The 18,078-nt window shown below is 35.2% G+C and overlaps 2 protein-coding genes across 2 annotated transcripts in view; one reads left to right on the top strand and one right to left on the bottom strand.

Annotated features, from left to right (window-relative positions):
* LOC120418405 (uncharacterized) overlaps positions 1-9,043 on the bottom strand; it is a 79,240-nt gene extending 70,197 nt beyond the window's left edge. Inside the window, exon 1 of the mRNA XM_039580781.2 lies at positions 8,770-9,043. The gene's annotated coding sequence lies outside the window, so the exon portion shown is untranslated. The remainder of the gene's footprint in view (positions 1-8,769) is intronic.
* Positions 1-18,078, top strand: part of LOC120418404 (uncharacterized) — a 326,864-nt gene that overhangs the window by 122,835 nt on the left and 185,951 nt on the right. The gene's annotated exons all lie outside the window — the stretch shown is intronic.

Here is an 18,078-nt window from a genome sequence, read left to right as displayed (position 1 = left end):
CCCAATGTTATTTCATATTTGGAAAGATAATTGATTTTCCTACAAAGAAATATCATGCAAAATTAACCATATAGTACCTGTACTTCCCCTGAAATAAAAATGTAGCGTGACGGGACAACATCGTAAAACTGGACTTTTAAAAGGCACACTACAAAAATCGCTACAGTTTTGCCAGTTTGATTTTTAAAAACTTTTGCTCTTCTACACATTATCACAAATTAAAAAACGAATCTTTAGCTCCTTGAACTGAAAGAATTGGTTGAAATTTGAGTTTTTGCCAGCCATTTCTTTTCGTGACGGGACAACGAAAGGAGCAGATTTATGAAAAAACTCCTCTTCCATTCAATGGCTTGCAGACCATATTGGTCAATATTTTTGACTTTTGAGGTAAGAAAACGCATTTAAAGCACATTGCAATTATTGAATCATAATTAAAATGATTTTTTTCATATTAAAAATCACATTGAAAATTGAAAAATGTGACATTTTGGTGTAGCTTCACTAAGAATCGGTCAATAGTAGTTTATGCAAAAAAAAAAACATTTTTTAAGCACGAGTCGTACAAATATCAAACGAGGTTTACCGAGTTGAATGAATACGATGAGTGTTAAAAAATCAAACTTTGAATCGAGTTGAATACAACTTTTTTTTTCAGTTTATTTCCCCGCAAGAATATTATTTGCCTTCAAAATAAATGTCAAACTCCAAAACAGTATCAAAATGTATGACTTTTCGACACAGGTGCTGAAAACAAAAACTTTTCAGTACTCAAATGATGAAAAGTACTCTTCAGAACTGTACTGAAAGCTTTTCCGAGAAATTTATTTGGATAAAACTTTGTCTATACATTCCCTATGTCAAATCAAGAGATTTCGCATCATTAATTTTCCATACAAGGCTTCATACGATTTTTTGGACTGATCCTACAAATGGGCACGGAAATATAGGAAATAAGGTAATTTCTCATCGATTTGCTGTCTTTGAGAAAGTTGAAGTTTATGATGAGGACTTTTCACAACAAAAATATGTAAACAGGAAAAAAAATCATACACTTTTAAATGGAAACATTGTTTAAAAATGCATTCAAAACCTTCACAGATGTTTGCAATCTTTAGTTTTGAATAGTGCGTCCATGCCGGGAATTCCCGTGACAAAAATCCCGGCATTTTTCCAAAATCGGGAATTCCCGAATCCCGGGATTTTTTAATAATTTGTCCCGGGAATTCCCGAAATTGAAGAAAAATCAAATTTTATTCTGGAAATTCAGATTTGGTTGTGGAAATAGATAATAAGTTGAATACTTATAGTAATCGATAAGAATTTTGAAGCATTAAGATTTTCATTCGGCATATGTATTTAACATCTAATTTATATATTTTTTAAAAGACTGGGTATTATATTTACATTTATTTATGACTTTGAATTTGAAAAAAAAATCATGGTGCATTATTTTCCATTTAATTAAGACAGCTGTTGATGCCATTTTTGCACAATGTTTTGATTGACTTCGTTAAAAAAGGAACAGAACAAAACAATTAGTTCACCGATTTCCAAATCTACTGCTCTAAAATCTCTTGTAATTATTCAGACTGTAGTGTCGAGTTTCCCCAGTTGGCGGTAGTAACTCAAAAATATTTTTTTAAATATGTTTTATATAAAACATGAAATTCAAAACCTATCTAAAATTTTACATTGACCGGTATTATTTTATTTGTTTTCGCTTTTTTTTATTACATTTTCAAAGAAATTTTTCAGGCTTTTGTAGTCATATCATATAAAAAAAAAGAAATATATTTTTAAAATACATATTCAATTTGAATCACAATATATTGAAAATTGTGGTTAATTTAAAATCCAAAGCACAACACAGATAAAAAAAAACAATTTTTAATTTCTTTTAAACAATCTTAAAAAATGTTGTCCTTGTTTCGATTGAACTGTAGATTATCACCGATTATTATGTTTAAGCTAATTCTATGATTTTAAGCTTGAAAACATAACCGATATAATGAAAACATAGATTTTATGACTGTTTCAAAAATTTCCCGGGATCCCGGGAATTCCCGGGATTCTTAAAATACTTTTCCCGTTTCCCGGGAAATTCAAAACCCGGGAAAATTGTACGCCCTAGTTTTGATAATATATAAGTATTAGCTAAAATAAAACTTATTGCAACATTTTATAAATAATTGTAATATTTTTTTGTAGAGCCCAAACACGCTAAATATATTTTTCTAATGCAGGAAAGCTCATTTAAAATAGTTTTCAGTTAATTCGCTCTCTATTTCCATTAATATTTTGAGGTTTTTTGAAAACATATTTTTGTGCACCCTGATTTTACGGACCGATTTTTCAGGAGAGGGCAACATATTTTTTTTAAATGTTTACAACGGTCTTAAATTTTTTTCAAAATATAAATTTTTTGATTTTTTTTAGGGGACTTTAAAGGGCACCTTTTCCAAAATTTTGAGAATAACTTTCAAATGCAAAATCAAAGTTGAATCTAAAATTACTTCACACACCGTTTTAAAACTATAATAATTTTCAGTTTTCTTTTAATGCATGATTTTTTACAATTTAAAAATACCTAATTAAAGGATCGAACCCCTGCAAAAAAAAAAATGAAAAGGCTGTTAAACATTTCCTACAGCTTTCTTTTTTGATTTCATTGGTTTCTGAGCTACTATCTCTTAAAAATTTAATTTGGTGAAAAACAAGTTTGTTGAGTTTGTCTGAGTTAAGTCTGAATGTCACATTATTTTTTCAACTCGCGAAAACTCGGAAACTATTGTTTTTTTCTAATTAAAAAATCAAGGGTAGCTTGAAAAATAGGAAATTTCAGAAAAAAAATCACAGCTCTTGAAAAACATCCCGGGATTTTCCGGGACAGAACTTTCGGGATATTCAAAATTTGTTTATGAAAATAGTGATTCAGTTGAATACTTAGTTATCGATCGGATTTTTAAAACATGATAATTTTAATTTGGCCTATACTAGCAGCAGAATTTTTTTTGAAACTTTGGAGTACAGATCCGCAAAATGTCTATCTCTTTAAATATTATCTATGAAATTTGAATAATATTTTATTTGGCTTGTTTTATAATGTTTTTTTATTCGATTTAAATTATCATACTTTACCATTACTGGCATCAAAAGATTTAAAACAATTGTAGTCATATATTTGGCACAATGTTTTGATTTTTAATTTTATATATTTCGGTCAAAACATAAATTGAAAAGCACCATTAGTACACCAATTTCAAAATTAAAGACTGTGAAATTTACTGTCCCTTTTCAGACTGTAGTTCCGATTAGCCTTAACTCCAATGGACATTGACATAAGGGGGACACATTCAATGTTTACATTTGTTTAAAGTACCTAATAAAATACACAGATAAAAAGGTTAAATTTTGGGAGGTTATAGATTTGATAGGTTGAATATTACCTCTTTTTTGAGTGCTCAAAGAACTATTTGCGGTACCTAACATTAAAAGTTTACAAAATTTTGATTTTTTTTCATCGATTTTAAACTTTGGAAAATGCATTTTAAATTGTTTTATTTTAAGAAAACTTTAATTTCCCGTAAAAATTAGAAGTATTTCAAAAATAATTTTTTGCAATTCCCTCGTGAAACTACTTACTTTTCCTGTCATTCTTGAACGACGAAATAGCCTACTTTTCTGTACCAAAAATAACAGAATCGAATAGCAACACTTTTCAAAATAAATGCTGAAAAGTTCTACTTTTCAGCACTGAAATGGGTGCTGAAAAGTAGAACTTTTCAGCATTTGTTTCGAAAAGTAAAACTTTTCAACATTTTTTTTATTCAAACGATTTATTGACAAAATACATGAAAATTTGACTTAAAATTTCACTCAATGGGTGTTTTTCGGAATTGCAAAAAATGTTGTATGGAACTCGTTGCAAAACTTGATTTTTTCAGCACTCTTCGTATTTATCCAACTCGGTGAACCTCGTTGGATAAATGTACGACTCGTGCTGAAAAAATCCTTTTTTTGCAACTTGTTGCATAAACTACTATTTTCATCCTTGATTTTCATTTCTTGATTATCAGATAACTAAAACATACAAGAAACTTATCTAATCTGTTTTTTTATAATCTTAAGGGCACTTACATTCACTTTTTTTTTCGAAATTCAATAATTTATAGCTATCTTAAAACTGCTGTCCCTATTCAGATTCATGTCTAGATAATCACATGAGTCTATGATTTCGTAGCGAAGTCCCGCCCGTGTGGATCAACCGGACCGCGCACTGGACTCAAAATCCAGAGGTCGCCGGTTCGAATCCCGCGGCGGGCGCTCTAAAATTCTTTGTGTAAATATGGGTATTCGGCGCCGTCGCTCCGTGCCATACTTTCATACACTTAGGAGCCCAGGGCGGCGAAGTCCTTGTAGATAAAAAGGAAGACACTAGTGGTTGGTACTAGCAATGGTGGCCGACAGCTATAAAGTCAACTTCGTTTTTTTTCTATGATTTCAAGTGTGTGTGTGTGTGTGTGTGCAACCAACCAAACGGGACCACGCGGCCGCTTCTTACAAATTGAGTTGTTTCCATGTATTTTTAGATCTACATTCTATACATGCAAATAACTCGCATAGGCATTTGGAAGGTGTTAGCTCTGCCGAGCTTCGGTGACCCATTTCTACGCTGGCTAGCCGAGCGCGAGGTACTTCAGCTTTATCGACAAGCCCCGCCCTGAAGAACGTTTGCACCAATCGGGTTCAAACGTTATTTAGAACTTCCGAACCCTTGTCAAATAGGGACGTGGCGTTACATCGTGCTGCCACCTGGTTTTTTTAAGCGCAAGAGTGTAAAAGTGCTGAGTCATCGTCTAAAAATAGACGGCGTCCTATCTCGCCCAGCAAAATGAAGTCGATAAAGTAGTCGGTTTCGATGAGCAAAAGTGGAAAATGTGGTCTAAAAATAGCGACGCCATCCCCCTATGGACAAGGACCCAGCGCGTATATAGTTGGTAGGTACAGTATTCCTAATTCCAGTTATAGCTCTCCAAGTCGGGATGGCCTAGTGGTTAGCATTTTTGCTTACCAATCCAAAGGACGGGGGATCGAACCCCGACTCGAGTGACTTTGATTTTTCGTTCATGTTCAGAGTTTCAAGATTTATATTTCCTATACTTTCTCGTTGGGAGCAGATGGGAATCGAACCCAGGATCATTCGCTTACAAAGCGAACACCGTAACCAGTCAGCCACGGCCGCTCCTATCACATGAGTCTATGATTTCAAGTTTTAAGAACTTGGCAAAAAACTGTTTTTTTTAAATTCAAAAATTTCACAGTTTCCTGGAAATTCCCGGGATATTGAAAAATATTTATCCTGTTTAGAGGGACATTCAAAACCCGGGAAAAATGGATGCGCTAGTTTTGCATCCAAAATTTATTCTTGAAACTTTTTTTGACAATATTTTAGTTTTTTTCTAGAAATCAAATTTTTTTCAAAAATTTGTCATTATTTTAGGATTTTACCTTATAGTGATCGAAAGTAAAAAAATATATTCTTCCATGTACCATTTTATGTTTATTTTTTTTATCAAGAATTACCTACGCCATAACTTTTGCTGAAGACACTTAAACGATCGGGGAATCCCCTTTTCAAGATACAGATTTCCGAATATGCATACAGTATGTAAAAAAAGAATTTACACCCCTTGGGCACTATGCACATTTTGTGATGAAACATGTAAACAATTTAAAGTTTGACAGCAACCTAGTACTACGTTTTGTTCAGAAACTCGTGCCAAACATTTTGCTACAAAAAACTCATGAAAAGATGATTTCTATAAAAAGTTATATAACAAATACTATTACGAAAATAAAAAAGGTGCAAAAAAAGTTTGTACACCTTTCGAAAAATTTACATAAATAATGTTATTTGTTGACAAATCACCATAAATCCAGTCTCCCAACTCCAAATAGGCATCCTTGACTGATTAAAAAAATAATTTGGATTGAATATAAAGTTTACTAACTACTTAGTATAAAAGTTTATATAACTCTGGAAATTCTATATGAAACTTATCTAAACTTAATTTTGCAAACTTTTAATTCAACTAAATGTCAATATATTACCATAGAATTGCTAAATAAACATTTTGGAGTGGGTATAACACCGTTTTGGGGGTATTTGTATCGATAGAATAGATTTTTCGTTGGAATTTCGTACCAACCCGGAATTACGTCGTAGGAAAATCCGCCGGCATCCGAACCGGTACACGATTCACAAGTCAACCTATGTGGAATCGGAAAGGGCATAAAATTTCCGATCTTTTGATACCCAAACATCTAGGCTTTTTCCTTAAAACCTACATTTTTAAATACCTGAGCAAAAAGTAAGTTTGATCCACGAGAACAAAAATTACGAAATTCCATACATTTTTGGCAGGTTTAAAAACGTGGGTTTTATAGAAAACCTGGATGTATGGGTATCAAAAGATCGGAAATTTTATGCCCTTTCTGATGCCACATAGGTTGACTTGTGAATTGTGGACCGGTTCGGATGCCGGCGGATTTTCCTACGACGTAATTCCGGGTTGGTACGAAATTCCAACGAAAAATCTATTCTATCGATACAAATACCCCCAAAACGGTGTTATACCCACTCCAAAATTTTTATTTAGCAATTCTATGGTAATATATTGACATTTAGTTGAATTAAAAGTTTGCAAAATTAAGTTTAGATAAGTTTTATATAGAATTTCCAGAGTTATATAAACTTTTATACTAAGTATTTAGTAAACTTTATATTCAATCCAAATTATTTTTTTTACAAGGATGCCTATTTGGAGTTGGGAGACTGGATTTATGGTGATTTGTCAACAAATAACATTATTTATGTTAATTTTTCGAAAGATGTACAAACTTTTTTTGCACCTTTTTTATTTTCTAATAGTATTTGTTATATAACTTTTTATAGAAATCATCTTTTCATGAGTTTTTTGTAGCAAAATGTTTGGCACGAGTTTCTGAACAAAACGTAGTACTAGGTTGCTGTCAAACTTTAAATTGTTTACATGTTTCATCACAATATGTGCATAGTGCCCAAGGGGTGTAAATACTTTTTTTACATACTGTATGTCCAAACTAATGATACAAAATGGCTTCTTTTGATATAGGGAATGCTTGGTACAAAGTTTTTTCCAAATAAAAAAAATACTCTAATGTAATTTTTGGTCATGAAAATTAGGCTATTTCGTCATTCGAGAATGCCAAAAAAAATATGCAAAAATACGTTGTGAATAGCAAAAAAAAAATAATGTTAAAATACAAATTTAAAAATGGGTACAAATATAAGTCAGGAGGAGCTCATTCGAATTTTGAAAGGTTTTTTGTTGTGTCATACATAATGTTTCCATACATTGTAAAAATCTTAAACATCGTTCAGTGCGCGATAAAATTTGGGCAAAATGAACATTTATAATGTCCCTTGAAAGACACGTTGATACTTTTGCATTAAAGAAAGCAAAACGATCCAAACGTCACAAGAGTCACCCTAATAATTGAGCAAAACAGATAAGCTCTCCCTTCCTCCCAAGGGAACGGTAAGGACTACCCGCTAGTCAGAGCGGATGCACTCGACGTTGTGGCGCAGTCAGATACCATCGGAACCCAGTTTCTTGATGACGATGCAATGCTTGTTTAAGGTGTTGATGTTGTTGTTGTTGTTTTCATGGCACCATCCAGCTCTCCTAGTTAAGACACTTCTCTCCCCCTCTATAGTTGGGCCCGCAGTAGAACGTTCCGAGAGTTGTTTCAAGAGTGTTGAGCAATTTTGTTATTAATGTATACACTTGAACTGGCGTGTGTTATGAAATTAGAACAGCAAAAGTGAAGGGTGGGTGGGGGTAGGTGCCCTGCAGCAAAGTGGTGCAAGTTAGATTGCATGTTCGTCGAGGGGTTTAATGGGAAGATAGTTTGCGGTGATGGTGCTTGGGACGAAGGTGTTATCTGCGTTATGAATTAAAATTCAATTTCCTAGATTATTTGTTACTGTTGTTTATGGTAATACCATAGAGTTAAATGACCTGAATGGAGCAATCAAAGATAAGGATAATTAATTCCTTTATTGTGATTATTGGTTTGTTGTCAATTTATCAATTTATCAATTTATCAATTTATCAATTTATCAATTTATCAATTTATCAATTTATCAATTTATCAATTTATCAATTTATCAATATATCAATTTATCAATTTATCAATTTAAAAAAAAGCGAATCATTAAATTCTAACATAATTTTTAAACTCTGAAAAATTGCATAGATTTGAAAGTTTTGATTAACTCACTAAAATATTAATAAAATAATGTATTGTAAGAAAAAAAAATCAAAACTATTTTTTAAACAAAACCTTTGCTTATAATGATTATTGAAAAACTGCTAAAATTTGAAAGTTTGGAAAAACTCGCTGAAACTCGTTGCTTTTGTCTTAATTTTGACCCTTTTCATTCGAAATTGTGACCTTTTGACTTAAAGACCTTTTACGTTGTTTTGTGATATTCTGGAAAGATCAAAAGGTGTACAGCAAATAAAACACAGAACAGTGCCCCGCAATTCAAGCGACGAACCCCACTTTACTTCCATTCCCTGCATAAAACATTCACTTCTTTTAATTACAAGTCACCACCTGCAATGCATGCAATTTTCCTCTAATCATGGAAACCCCTCATCCAACTGGGATTTTCTCACTCCAAAGGCCACTCACCAGTCGGAAAATTTCCCTTTGATTTACCTTTCCTTTCACTGACCCTCAAGTGCCACTTTTGACTGCACAACTCTTCACACGCGCCCTCACTAAAATCCTTTTTCCTCAACAACTCTGCAGCGGTGCAGTCCCACGGGGAGAACCCGTTCTAAGGGTGCAGCGAACCGTGCCTGGAATCGGTCAACAACTTCCGGCCCTGGTGCACCACCTGACACTAACTCTGGCGGCGACAGTCGGCGATAAACTTTGCACTCCTCTGGTGGGCGGTTCAACTTTCTGAGTCGTCTGTTCCACGCGCTGCAGCAGGTCGAGAAATGAGATTAGAGCTTCGCAAGGGGGGTTGTTTTTTCTAGTTTCAGATTTTTGCTCTAATTTTCCTTGTCATTGAGTGTTTTTAAAGTTTTTTTTTTTTCACTAGAGGAAATTTACATCAAAATGTAGATTATGAACAAAATTTTAAACAATTAAAAAAAAATCTTAATTTACAAAAAAAACTAATTTTTCCCACTGTGCAGTAGTGGGTGATAATCACGGTGAAGGTTAAATCCGTGCGGCCTTTTTGAAGAGGGGCTGCATTTTGTGAAAATGGGTAAACAAAAACCCTGATGCTGGGAGGGGGGGTGGTCCACTACCCCCTCCAAAGAGAGTTATGATAAAGGTGAGAAAGTCACCGACGACGAGCGTCCACCCAGCGGAACTAATTAGAGCAATAAAGTGTTTGCGAGATAAAAGATTACGAAGGGATTTTGCGGGGAGGCAAACCGGGTTGCTTTTGTGAGGAGAGTAAGCTTTTTTGAAAAAGGTGTTGGCGTACACGACGACGACGACGACGGCTGGAGTGGCAAAATTGAAATACCCACGGGAGGATGTTTTCCTTTGAGGTTGTGTGCTGAAAGAGTGGCTTTCAGAGCTTATTACAAAGTTTGCTGTTGTTAATTGTTATGTTGTGACTTTTTTCCTCAGAATCAAATCTGCAGTTGCTTTTTATTGTATCTTTTTTTGTATGGAAATGAGATTATTGCATAGAATTTAGAATTTTTTTTAGATTTTAAATTTAGTATTATCTGATTTTGATAAAACTTAATCTATTCATGTCCGAAAAAGCCATTTTCCATCTTTAGTTTTTCGAACAAGTCTCCTTACAATTTTGAGGGCTGGTCATAGAAAAAGGCTACAAGGTCGTTAGGGTGACTTACACCGTGCTAGGGTGGTCCCAAAGACGCAAATTTTCGTCAATTTTTGCAAAAAAAAACACATTTTTTCAAAAAATGATAACTCCTTGCCGTTTCAGCCGATTTTAGCTGTCTTGGACGTAAATCCAAAGTTTGCCTTTCAAGGAAAATAATTTGAGATCCGAAAAACCAGCCAAACATTTCAAAAAGACGTATGGGTCATTCTCCGCCAACTCACACAGCAGTTGCCCCGACCCCTCTTCGATTTGCGTGAAACTTTGCTGTAAGGATTATTTTGGTCCCTGATCACGAATCCGAGGTCCATTTTTCGATATCTCGTGACGGTTTGGCGGTACGACCCCTTTCATTTTTCTGGTTTTTTACCAAGACACGTTTTTTAATTGATTTGTAGCTCGCAACCGTGAAGAGATAGAAATTTGGTGTCAAAGGGACTTTTGTTTAAAATTAGACGCCCGATTTGATGGCGTACTCAAAATTCCGAAAAAAACGTATTTTTCATCAAAAAAAAAAAGTCAAAAAATAGTTGTAGAGCAGACATAAACAAAAATTTTGATATAAAGACATAAATGGTTTGCATGTATTCTTCACGAGTTATGAGAATTTTACAAAAAAGTTTTTTGAAAATGTTATGATTTTGATCATTTTTGACCAGTTTTTCGAATTTTTAACCCCTAAAACTCAATCGTGTGCTTTTGAAAGTATTTTTTTCGGAAAGCTCAGTTAATTTTGCACAAGAATGACCCCTTGGACGATTGTTGTGACTCGTGCACCAGAAAAAGCAGCTTCTTTATTTTTTCACCTTAATTTTTTAAAGGGTTAAAATGGATGAAAATAAACATTTTTATGCATGTTTCTATTGTGAAATCGCCTTATGTGTTAAACTCCCTTACCCAAAGCGTTATCAGTCTCAAATGGTAGTCCCAGATGTCCCCTCCAAGCTCCAGGTCGAATTTGATTTCTGGATGGAACACTTTTCTATTTGAGTTTTAAAATTGTGCTATTTTTTCACTAAAATGCCAATAACTCGCTTTAGATTTATCAAATTGGGATGCTTCATCCCGCATCTTGTTGTATTTTTCAAGCCCTTACGGATGCATTTAGAATTTTGAAATTCAATTGAGGTTTGCCCAAGTTACAGCCTTTTAAGACTTTTGACGTGTTTGAACCATAAAACGTTGTGTCCCGATTTGCCCCACATCGCGTTGACTTACAGTGCTCATATTTTGGTCAGATGCTAGTCTCATATGTACAAACAACCCCTGAAAATTTCAGGCAGATTGGTGAGGTCCAAACGACGTCTCATATAAAGGAGTATGCCCTGTTCGTGGACTCGCTCTTAACCCTTTTACGATCTTGATAGCTCACGTGATTCATAAATTTATAACTTCAAACTGATATTTCTCCAATATTTTTATTCAAATTCTTCTCACACAACCCCTTTTGAGAAAAATCAATATATCAATTCATTTTCATCCAATTTGGTCAAGGGAAAAAAAATGTTAAACATATCTCAATTTTGATTTTGGCTGGAAGAGGTAAATATCTTATTTTCAAATGATATATCAAAACATTCGTTTAAAATAGGCTGTCAAAACTAAAATAGTTAATTTTCATTCCATAATAGCGTAATTTTTGTTGCCCAACATATAAGCAAACAATATTCCTAGTTGTGAATGCTTCAGAAATAAATATTATCTGAATAATATTTAACATGTAATTTTGCAGACTAGCTGATTAGTTCAATATGAATGAATAAAATCAAATGAGGTTCTCTAATTATTATTTTTTGTATAATTTAATATCATTGGTGTCAAAAAGGTAGGAAAATGTATACTTCCGCTTGTATTTAGGGAATTCCCGGAAAATTTACAAATTTTCCGTAAAATGGTAAATATTTTTACTGGGAAATCCCGGGAATTCTCGGGACGGGAAATAGGACGCTCTAGCTAGCATGCTATAAAATGTCCATATAAAGTCCCATTTGACTCAACATTTCTATCCATTAACGGTTGCACCTTAGAAATCATTGAAAAAAAATTGTAAGTGGTCGAGAATAACCCAACTAAACGCTAAGTTAAAATAAAATTCATATTTTTTTGGCAGAATTCAAAAAATATCTTATGCGCTAGATTTTAGGCTAGTGATAAAAAAGTATTTTATTTGATGGCATAAAAAATATGGTCCTGCATAATTGTATAATTTATGACTAAAAGCAAAATCAAATTTTCTATCGGAAATGATTTTTTAATTGCTTATTTTTAAATTATAGGCACTTTTAAGTAGGGTCGAAAGTAAGAAAATTCTTTAAACGACTCCAACTCCAGTTTTCTGAATTTAGTCAACTCCGACTTCTGCTTCGTTTTTCAGCACCAACCGACTCCGACCTACCGACCCAGACATAACTCACATGTTCAGCGCACATTTGCGCGAATATTGTAATACACAAGCTTTGAAGACATTCAAAAATCATGTGAATGCTTTCAACATTTTTTTTTAATCAGATCTTCATTTTGCTTTGTTCTATTGACTAATTCTAACGAGAGAGTGGACTGTATATTAAATACATAGACCTTTGCGCAAAGTATTTTTTTTTTTTGTAAAATTGGTTATGTGCAGCGATGGAATAATCATCATCAAAAGAAAATCATTAGACGTTCATCAAGAGAAAAAATCCGAAAGGAGCATGGCTCTCCTCTCTCGCGCACGAAAGATCGGTAAAAGGAATCTAAAAAAATCATCGTCTTGATTATTCGGCGGAACATCTTTTTCACTACTACACTTGCAAATGTAACGTCACACGTCGAAAAATGACCTGTCACATTTTGTAGATGGACAATGTGTGTAAACAAAGTGAAATAAACATTTTTAAGTGGTGCTGACAAGGAAATTCACAAAAATCATCCGCAGATTGATTTTCTTTGAGAATTTCGGGAGCGATTTTCTTTTGCGTGATTTGCCTCCTCTCTCTTTCGCGGGTGAAGAAAGTTCGCTAGCGAAATTGATTTTTTTGCGATTATTCCATCCCTGGTTATGTGTAACATAAACACCGGCTCCTTTTTTTGTTTTTTAGCATGAAATATCAATATCAAACGTGAAAAATCTAAGCAATATGAAAAGTATGTTGAGTCTTAATTTCAAAGAGAATTTCAAAAACCCGGATCTTCCGGTGGCCCTGTACTATTTCATCGGATTATGATTGCTGGTGCAAAACTAAGCATGAAAAAAAAACAACACAGTAAAATACAAGGTAAAATAGTTTTTTTTTGCATTTCTATCTTGAAACAAGTGGTTAATGGAGTCATTTTTGGATGTCCTGGTCAATAACGGAGTAGCATCTATGGGTAGACACCAATGTTATGCTATGCTGGGCTATGCATTTCTATCGTGAAACTACTTACTTTTCATTCCATTCTCGAACGACGAAAAGGCCTCTAACAGAATAACAACAGAATCGAAAAGTAATTCTGTTCAATACAATTGTTGAAAATTTCTACTTACTACTTACGTGTGTCAAAAAGTAATACTTTTCAATATTGCTTTGATTTGTAAAGTTAATTGACTAAACACTAGGAAATTTCACTTAAAATTCCATTCAAGGTTAGTTTTTCGGAATTGCTAAAAATGTTGTGCATAACTCGTTGCAAAACTTGAATTTTTCAGCACTTGTCGTATCCATCGTCGTATTGAATCATGCTCAAAAATCTTCTATTTGCAACTTGTTGCATAAACTACTATTTGAATCTTAAAAAAAAAGATATTCCGTAGCCAAAACTTGGTCAAAATCACTCTTTCCTTCAATTTAAAGGAAAAAGGCCTTCATCGATGAAGTGACGAGAAAGAAAAACGTTAAAATGTAGTGCGAGTATGTTCAGAGTACGCCCGACTGGAATGGGAAAGTTTTGCGGGTAAAATTTCATTAAATTTTCCCCTGGGACAATTTAATTTTAAGCTCGCACAGCCAAAGTTTTGCGTCGGTGTGCGGTGTGGTACTAGGGAGGCCAAGCCAAAGTGGCAATATTTTTCCAAAGGACACTCGCTTATTACCATGCAGGTCCTGGGCTCTACCAGCAGGACGTGTACTCTCAGTGCTTTCCTGATTGGAGGCCAAAGATTAAATTATTGAACAGATTATGGGGCCCACTTTTACGTCAGTTTAATGGAATAGATCAGCTCGTTGCGGGATTTTTGAGGGGGAGGTGCGGCGGGGGAATGTGTTTGACATTGTAGCTTTTAAAAGTTGGTCCTGTCCTTGGTTCTGGTAGTGAGGAAAGTGTCGTATGTCGTATGTTTGGGAGATTGTTCACTTTGTGGCTTTGTATCGAGCTTCCATTACAGCACAGTTTTGATAGCTTGTTATGAGAGCAAAATTGGATGAAAAATGTGTGAAGCTTTCAACATGAATGTTGATTTTTTTTCTCCTGTTAGTTTATGTATGAAAGTGACAAAGTTTGTCGGACCTGTCCAGCAATACTTTGTATGCGATACACGTTCATGACGCAGTTATCAACAGTCCGTAGTATTAAGACTTGAAAGGCCTGTTGAAGCTGTAGTTTTGATAAAAATTCAACCATCAAATATTCGAATCTATAAAACAAACTATAATTTCAGCAAATTCATAATTTGAAGGAAAATGTTGTCACCGTCGTATTCGGGTTGTGCCAAACCATGTCACAAAGCCGGGGTTCCGGCGGTTGTCCACGGTGGCATCCGTTGAACCATTAGTTTGTCGGCCATGAGCACAGCTCGGTCTCGCGTTCACCATCATAGGACTTCACCACCACTTACAGTTGATCTTCCGTCGATACGGAATCAACCCTTAATAGCACCAAGAGCCTCCATTGTTCGGCTATGTCAAGTGACAGATCCTTCGAGGAGACGCCAGGTCCTTCAAAATTTAAGCCTCTTAGCAATCTGGACCAACTCTTGATGCATCAGCGGATGGGAAGGGGGGGGGGGGGGAGGGGCATCATACAAGTTCCACGAATTGGTCCCCTGCACAGCTCGACCGTTTGTGACGGTAGTGTGTTTCAGGAAGAAAGAGTTTCCTCTCGGCATGTGTGTCGGCAATAATGCGGCGAATGACAAACTTTCTGGCCATGCTTGTGGTGCCACTTGACTGCACTGACCGGAAGTGAGAAACAGGTCGGCGGGATCGTTGATGGCATTGAGAGCAGAGGTCATTGGCGAACTGGTCAAATTTAGTCAGGACATCACGGTAGAGCTGTAGGTCATTAGGACAAAGTGAACGCTCTTGGACATTAAGACATTGGTGTTGGACATTAGGTTCTAGATCCAAACACACGGTACTGGAGAAAACGGTTCATTTTTTGGAAATACAAAAATAGGTTTAATAATTACCCTTAAAATAGAACCATAAAATTTCCTACAAAAACTTCAAACCAGCTAAAATTTAGCAAAGTCCCGTGACTTTCACACCTTTCAACCGTATAAAGCTGGGTACTTGAAAGAGCGGTTCTGGTGGTGCTTCACAGTGACGGCAAAACAACAAACGGGGCCTCCTGGTCTGGAAAGCTAAATATAAGAGTGAGAGCGAGTGAGTTCACGCTTTTTCCATCGAGTGCAGCCAACGAGCTGCAAAATCAAAGCAAAATGCCTCCGCGCACAGAAGTGGGTTCCCCGGAGGTGACGGGCTTGGTTGATAATTAAGCGAGACATGCTAATTAATTTTGCACATCGCACGCCAAAAGCAGCCCATGTGGGTGGTGGCTTGAGGGTGGTGGAGGTTTTGAAATTTTTTGTTTTGTGCTGATTTTTGATGATTCAGATTTTTCAAACTGGTTCAAAAATCTGAAGAAGTTAATGAGTTGACAAATATCCAAAATCTTTTATTATTATTAGAATATTTTTAAAACTTTTTACAGTACTTTTAAGTAATTTAAAGTAGACATTACTGTGATTTATTATAATTGTAGATCAAAGCTTCTCGCTATTCTAACCACCGTTGGCTAAAAGTAATGAGCCGGCACAATTTGCGCCGTTATTTACTTTGATGATGTTGCGTAACATCGGTGGTTATGGCCGCAAATAGCTCAAATATTCGTTGCGAGGTAAATTTTTAACACCTGAATGAACATTTTCAACACATGGATGAACTCATGAATTCTAATGAAATTAAACAAACAAAATGCTAGGAAGATAAATAAAAGAAATGAGTAATGAGTAATGAGCAATGAGTAATGAGTAATGAGTAATGAGTAATGAGTAATGAGTAATGAGTAATGAGTAATGAGTAATGAGTAATGAGTAATGAGTTACGAGTAATGAGTAATGAGTAATGAGTAATGAGTAATGAGTAATGAGTAATGAGTAATGAGTAGAGAGTTATGAGTTATGAGTTTATGTTTTAAGCAAGTCAAATAAACAATAACGAGACATGAGAAATGAGACATGAGAAATGAGACATGAGAAATGAGACATGACGAATTTGAAATGAGATATGAGATATGAGAAATGAGACATGAGAAATGAGAAATTAAAAAAAGAAATGAAAATAAGAAATAAATCTGTAATACGCTGGAATTTGCGTTTCTAAAATCGATTCTCGCCTCTACTTCTTCATTTCACGGAAAAAAAATTCAATCTACCACCATAATTACCCAAACATCAAATCCATGCTCCAGCACCGTCAAACGATCCGGTCTCCACCGTCGGCACTTTCTATGTTATCCTGCGCCGCCAAAGTCGTTAGCATACACTAGCTATGCCGCCATGGTATAGCTTCAACCAACAACGTTTGTTATGAGAGGCAGCGCTTTTTTTTGTGCCTAACATGTTGTGAAATGACTAAATTTACATTCCAGCCATAACCAACACCCCTTTCCCTCCTTGATCCGCCTGCCCAATGGAAGGGGAGACCCCGTTAAGGGGGCGGCACTGTTCCGCGGCAAATACTTCAATTAGCGAGTTATTAAAAAAGAGTCAACTCGCGCGTCAGAGGAGCTGAAGCTGGAGCTTGTTTGCCGTGTTAGACACGGTTTCGGCGCGGCTGATGGCATTCTAGGAACCTCGTTCGCATCTGGATATTTTTTTCCCGCCTCTTGGGACCAATCCGAAGGTGACGACACCCGCGAGGGTGAGAAAATTGGCAGTAAATGGGCTCTGGTTATGTTGTAGGACCCGAACAGAAATAAAAATTGTAATAGGAACAAAATTTGCTAAAAATACAAACTTTGTTATTTTATGATAATAAATTCATGACATTTTAAAAGAGGTTATTAAAATATTACAATAAGAACAAATTCGTCTTTACAAAATTTGTTACTCTAACAAATATGCAGCAACAAATTTTGTTTTTTTTTCATGCTACCAAAACACTGCTTGTTAAAACTTTGCATTGCAATCATTGGAAGATTTATAGTTGATTCAAATTGCAATTGTTAAATAAAATTTGCAAAAAAGCAATCAAAAAGCTTTTAAAATATTAAAAATCTCTTAACAAGTTGTGTTATTTCTGCTGCCTATGGATACTTGTAACAATTTCTGTTTGTTTCTAGCAATACCAGATAATGTCAGACATTAAATTTTGCGATAATGAGAAAAAAAATCTTAAAAATCATTACTTATTTAGATTTTTTTAACAAATTCTGTTACTTTTAGTCAACAAACTTTGCTTTTTCAATCCAATCGATGATCGCGTCAGCTATGCCCCTTTCGTGAGGCAGAAAATGAGTTTTTTTTTCCACAGCATACAATGTACCCAGTTTATAATAAGCAGTTTCAATGAAGTTCAGGCTCAGGATCCTTTTGCGGCTTGTAATACACGGGGGCACCCAATTTCACTGTTGAAAAAGAGAGATTTGCACCGAATAGGCCCGGCCTTTTTTGCAGCAAGCCAAGCTGAACCTGGCGCGGATTAGAACGCTAATTAGCTGCTGAAGAGCACTCGTTTCAGCGCGCGTGGGAGTTTTGCGAGGCGCTAGAGCCAATTTTGAGCCTAGCGGCGATGGTGTTAAGGGATTAATTTATGGAAATCGAATCAGTTCGGGTGACGGTTTTGTGTCTAATGAAATTAGCCGGAATTGATTGGAAGCTCTGCAGCACCGGTGTTCAAATAAATTAGTGAAGTTGGAGTCATTTTGATTATAATTAAATCGGTTTTATATTTTCGTAATTCTTTGATGTT

The sequence above is a fragment of the Culex pipiens genome, chromosome 2 (assembly GCF_016801865.2).
Source record: "Culex pipiens pallens isolate TS chromosome 2, TS_CPP_V2, whole genome shotgun sequence".
Classification (NCBI taxonomy): domain Eukaryota; kingdom Metazoa; phylum Arthropoda; class Insecta; order Diptera; family Culicidae; genus Culex; species Culex pipiens.
The sequence above is the reverse complement of the archived record's forward strand: the minus strand, read 5'-3'. Positions and strand labels throughout refer to the sequence as shown.